Raw genomic sequence first — 6,000 nt, 5'->3', positions numbered from 1 at the left:
ATTTTATTTCCAGAATGAGAAAAATTTTATTTGCTCTAGAAGTAGCACCAATCTTTCTTAGTGCTATCTGCTTATCCAATATTTCTTATTTTTTGAGACAGAGTCTCGCTCTGTCGCCCAGGCTAGAGTGCAGTGGCTCAATCTCGGCTCACCACAACCTCCGCTTCCCGGGTTCAAGCGATTCTCCTGCCTCAGCCTCCCGAGTAGCTGGGATTACAGGCACATGCCACTGTGCCCAGCTAATTTTTGTATTTTTAGTAGAGACGGGGCTTCACCATGTTGGCCAGGCTGGTCTTGAACTCCTGAGCTCAAGTGATCCACCCGCCTCAGCCTCCGAAAGTGCTGGGGTTACAGGCATGAACCACTGCGCCTAGCCTTTTCCAATATTTCTTATTAAATCTCTTATAGTTTTTATAAAACGTTCAACCCTAAAAGAAATAAGTAACAGAATTTTTAAAATTCCATGGTGCAAATAAACAGCAGACTGATGAAACATCTTGTTCTAGCTTTTCTGCCTTAAAAATTGCATGAATTCATTTTTGTTTCTTTCCACTGTGGCCATTTTAGTTTAAGCCTCCATCCTCAGCTTCCTGGCTCTACGGGAAGAACCCCCTGTTCCTCTCATTATAAACTTCCTCCAAACTATTCTCCATTTATAACCCATCAAAGCCTTTGAAATCATAAATTACTCTCTATAATCTCTTCATTTTGCACTTAGAATAAGAGAAAAATAATAATAATAACAAAGTACCAACACTTTTCCAAGTCTCACAAAGCCCTAAATAATCCTGTCCTTGTCCAACCCTCTGGCTCACACTGTGCCACTCCTCTTTTGTTCCCGAGAAAAGGTAATTTTCTTGAACAGTAAATAACAGACAAGATGAATGGGAAAATATCCCATTACACCCTTATGCTCAAGAGAAAATATGACAAGTTTTGATGAGATCCTTCTGGCTAAAAGGTTGCTAATGATAATGAAAACAAAAGGGGACATTACTTCAACACATGCAATTTGCTAAAGAGAAAAATAAAACAAAAAAAAATTTTGCAGGAGTGTTCTTTTCTCCAAATTGATGCCATATAGATGTAATTTGGCGTGTCCAATGCAGTGACCTCTGTGGGCCAGGACACCGAGATGAAGACCTTGGGAAAAAGAGCTCCAGGGCTGGATCCCTGAGAAAATGATTACACAACATATAAATGTGGTTAATGCCTTTAACCGCAAACAGCTGTCTCCTACATCTGTCCCTCTCCAACCAATGGGTGATGGTCAGCAGCTTGCCAATCCTAGGTGTGGTTTGTTCAGACAAGGACATCCATCTGACTTTATTATAAACTAATCTTAGGAAGGGCAAAGGCCATATTGAAACAGAAAGCCCCAATATCCGAGAGGCCGCTTTCAAATATTTCCCCGCCTTGGCTTTTGTGTTGTTTCCAGCGATTTTTTCCTAAGAATGCCTTTCGCAGCACCATCTGTTTCCCTATCAGTTGCAACGCCAGGGCTTGAAGCCTGCACATGTCTTTCATCGATGTTGCAGGAGGCTCCCAATTGCACAAAAAACTTGAATGAATTCCCTACCCCGGAAAATCTGAAAATGTGGATTCTCATTTGCAGAAAGAAGCGTGCATTGCTAGATATTATCAATACAAAAAATGAAATCCACAAAAACATTTCAAAAGGCTATTTGTACTGGAGTCATCTATGACCAATAATGCTGGTTTTAGGGATGGAAAACATTCGTGCATTCTCAAGCACAGCACATTCTTCTTTCTTTCAAGAAGGGAACATTTAGAAGAGACTGTCTTGAAGCCCAAGTTAATTGGGCTTTTGCTCGACTAACCTATAGGAAGTTCCTTTGGGGCCTGTGAAATGATTAATAAATGCAATGAACACAAGCAAATATGTAAGGTGCGGGTTTCAAAAATACAATTATGTAGAATAAGGTTTATGGAGATATGGCTCAGCACCATGGCTCATGCCTGTAATGCCAACATTTTGGGGAGCCAAGGTGGGAAGATGGCTTGAGCCCAGGGGTTCTAGACGAGCCTGGGCAATATAGTGAGGCCCCATCTCTACTAAAAATAAAAATTTTTTAAATTAGCTAGGCATGGTGAGACGTGTCAGTGGTCCCAGCTACTTGGGAGACTGAGGCAGGAGAATTGCTTGAGCCCAGGAGGTCAAGGCTGCAATGAGCTATGATCATGCCTCTGTACTCTAGCCTGGGTGACAAGAGTGAGACCCTGTCTCCAGAAAAATTAAAAAAAAATAAGTAAATCAAAAGGTTTATAGAGATACAAGAAGGGGAGTTGTTTGGAATACAATTTTTCCCTTTAGCATTTTCTCTCAGTTTTATAACAGTTTTGATATAGGATATGCTAAATACCTCAACTTCCATGTTCGACATATTAACATATGAGGGTCATTTCCTTAAAGCAAATGGAAATAAGAACTGCAGCACGTTGGTATGTGTCCTCAGTTCACAAAGAACATACACTTTACCATTCAAAACATACGACATTGACACAATGCGAGCAGCCTGCATTCTTAGCTGAGGTTGCACCAACTCATAAACCCACAGAACTGTAAGGCAATGCTAACAAATACACGGTGAAGCCTCCCACAAGGCCTGTGAGCAGTGTTTGCTAAAATCAGCATGACTTGAGTTACAGGTACCTCTTTTGAAATTTGGTTGGCCTCCCAAGTTATAGAACTGAATACGTTTGCATAGGTTTATAGAACAATAGGACTAGGAAAAAACCTCAGGCCAAGCCATGTTTTTCCTAATTCTGTCTAGGAATAAATGCATAAATCCTAAAATACTTTTGAGACTTTGCAGTGTCACAATTTCTTATTAGGAGCTTGGACTTCTAACCACCTTCAAAAGATGTCTCAAGTATCATGGCTGATCCAATAGAGGTCAAAACACAAAACAAACTTAAAGGAAGCAAAAACCTGTCTACAATATCTTAAGATCCAGTGTAGAATTAATACTTTAAAATATATTTAGCAGTTCGAGACCTGACTGGGCAACATGGTGAAACCCTGTCTCTGCAAAAAATATAAAAATTAGCTGGGCATGATGGTGAGTGTCTGTGGTCCCAGCTGCTGGGGAGGCTGAGGTTGGAGAATCAATTGAGCCCCCAGAGGCTGAGGCTGCAGTAAGCTGTGACTGTGCCATTGCACGGCAGCCTAGGCGAGTGAGACCCTGTCTCAAAAAATATATATAAATTTATAAATTTTATAAATATAGAATTATATATTATATATAAATTATATATAATATATAACAATATAGTATAAATAATATATGGTTTTATAAAGTTGTATAAAGTTTATACAATTTTTATAAGGTTTATACAGCTTTATAGGTATTTTATTTATACAAATAAAATATATATAATATGTAATAAATCACATATTATATAAAATTTATAAATTATATAGAAATATATGGACATATATGTCTAATTATAAATGTATATAAAGATATAATTATAAATATAGATTTATAATTGTCTATTTATAGATATAAATATAATATTTATACATAATATATGTATACGTTTAGATATATTTAAATATAGCAGGGGAAACACTGTCATTTTTCGGGAGTTCACGTGATCCTGTTAAAGTTTCGATCAATACTCTTCGATCAATGGCTTCTGGTTTTCAGCAAATCAAGTGCATGCTTCCTGCTTTTGTGGTAAAGTCCTCAAACATGCGCCCCTGCCTACGTTCATGACTCATGATTTCTGTACCCGACCCTTCACAACACCCACACTAAGTGGCTTGTCTTTCCACGTGCCGGCCCCACACCTTGCTTCCTTTACCACGTGGATGTCCTCACACTATTTGTTCTCTATGCGTTTGTGTGCAAATAAAATCCATTCTCTAATGCTGGGCATGCATGGGTCTTCCTCCATGAGATTTCGTGAAGGAAATCTTACATACTGCTGATATTGATTGCATTGATTGATCAATTCACAGTCCCAGAGACATATTCTATAGAGGAGATGAGTAAAAGACCAATTAACACGGACTTCCAGACTGTCTACCCCAAACGTTGCCTTCTTGAAAGAAGGATTTCGTAGAGAAAACTCTCCCCCCAGCTCTCTCTGTGTGTGGTTCATATACCTCCTAGCCAGGTACAAGGCATGCCACCTTGTAATGCTCCTTCCTGCCTTATTTCTCCCACATACTGTGGCCCTGCCTGCACCTGGCTAATGGGCCAACCCTCAAAGCTGCTGAAACGCCAGCCTAAGCCACACATAACGTAACCCATTTTCAGAACGGTCGTTCCAGACACGTGGTGCCCAGATGGGAGCCCCAATTTGAGCTTCCACTTTTAAAATTTGCTTCCACTGCAGAAATTAACATTCAAATAGCCAAAGCTTACAGGGAGCCTGTTTATAGTCAATACCATAGGTTAAGATTAGAGATGATCTAATTCCTTAACCATAGATGTATTCTCCAAACGCATGAGCACAGAAAGGAAAATAGTGTGCAGGCAGCTGTTAAATTGGTCCCCGATGACTTCCCCTCTGCCATGTGGACTCTCTTCCTTTGACATGGTCTGACTAGTCTTGTATTAAAAATAAAATCTCCGTTATATGAACAAAATACAAAATATTAATATATTTCAGACTCCAACTGAAATTTATGCTGGAATCTACACCACCGGCTCTCGTGGGTCTCCTGGGTCTCCTTGTAGATAGCAGATCAGTTTTCAGCCTCCATGATTGCCCAGGCTGCAGTGCAGTGGCACAATCACAGCTCATTGCAGCCTCGACTTCCCAGGCTCAAGTAATCCTCCAGTCTCAGTCTCCCTGAGTAGCTGGGACTACAGTCATGTGCGTGCACACCCAGCTGTGTATTTCCTCTTATAGGGATATAAAATTATGTCATTCATCTTCTTGTTGACTTCTTGTAACCACCATGAAAGCATGACTCTTGTCTGTCTTATCCTCTTCCCCATCTCCAGAACTTGGCACATACTAGCAAGCTCTACAATTAGTTGTTGCATAAATGGCAAATGAAGGAATATTGCATTCTCTGCCTAGAAGTCCCTGCCCCCTCTCCCTTCCCCAGAAGAAAACTTCTTACTGGCTAAGATGCTGTTCTAACCTCAGTGCTTCCAAAGGAGCCTCAGCAGGTCAAGGTCTATCACTTCATACATATTTATCCCCAAATTTCAGATATTATTTGGCTCAAGGAATGCACTGCAAATATTTACAGAATGAACCATTGAAGCAAGAAAAGAAACCTGCATGAGCAAATTCTCTGTTTCTGTTATAAGAGGCTGTGCCATGCAGCTATTGGCACATAACAAAGAATCCCAAAATGCAGTGGGTTAAAAAAAAATCTATGTTATATACTCACTGTTATATGGGACAAAAATTCAGGCTGTACTCAATGGGTGCTTCTGAGATCTACCAAGCAGAGGCCCAGAATGATGCTGAGAATGCTGCAATGCAATTGGCAGCTTCCATGACAAATAATTTTCTGGCCCCAAATGTCAATAGTGCGAATGTTCAACAACAAAAACCTACTTCCTCTAAGTCTGAGTTTATTAGGTACATTTCTTTTCTTTTTTGACTTTATTTTACGTGTGTGTGTGTGTGTGTGTGTGTGTGTGTGTGTGTTTTAAATAATGAGATGCTTCACGAATTTACCTGTCATCCTTGTATGGGCCTTGCTAATCTTATCTGTATCATTCCAATTTTAGTATATGCGCTGCCAAAGCAAGCACATTAGGTACATTTTTATCTTCCAAGTCACTGCAGGCTACAGTTTTGCTCTTCCAACACAACATACCACTGGTTACCATTTTTTTTCTAGCCTTTGGTAGCAGTTACCTTACTATTTTCCCAACCTTCATTCACCACTCAGTTTCAAAGCCAATGAAGCATGTTTTAAGCTTTTGTATGAGAGCAACCCTCCACCCACTTCAGGTATGAATTTCAGGATCTGTTACCTATTTTTTTGGTATAAAATCAACT

At 39.8% G+C, this 6,000-nt stretch overlaps 1 non-coding gene across 1 annotated transcript; it reads right to left on the bottom strand.

The window, feature by feature from the left end:
- Nucleotides 1-5,645: 5,645 nt before the first annotated feature.
- Nucleotides 5,646-5,750, bottom strand: LOC112438533 (U6 spliceosomal RNA). The gene has a single exon (XR_003026948.1). It is a non-coding gene; the product is annotated as a U6 spliceosomal RNA (small nuclear RNA).
- Between the last annotated feature and the right edge of the window lie 250 nt (nucleotides 5,751-6,000).

The sequence above is a fragment of the Pan paniscus genome, chromosome X (assembly GCF_029289425.2).
Source record: "Pan paniscus chromosome X, NHGRI_mPanPan1-v2.0_pri, whole genome shotgun sequence".
Classification (NCBI taxonomy): Eukaryota; Metazoa; Chordata; class Mammalia; order Primates; family Hominidae; genus Pan; species Pan paniscus.
The sequence above is the reverse complement of the archived record's forward strand: the minus strand, read 5'-3'. Positions and strand labels throughout refer to the sequence as shown.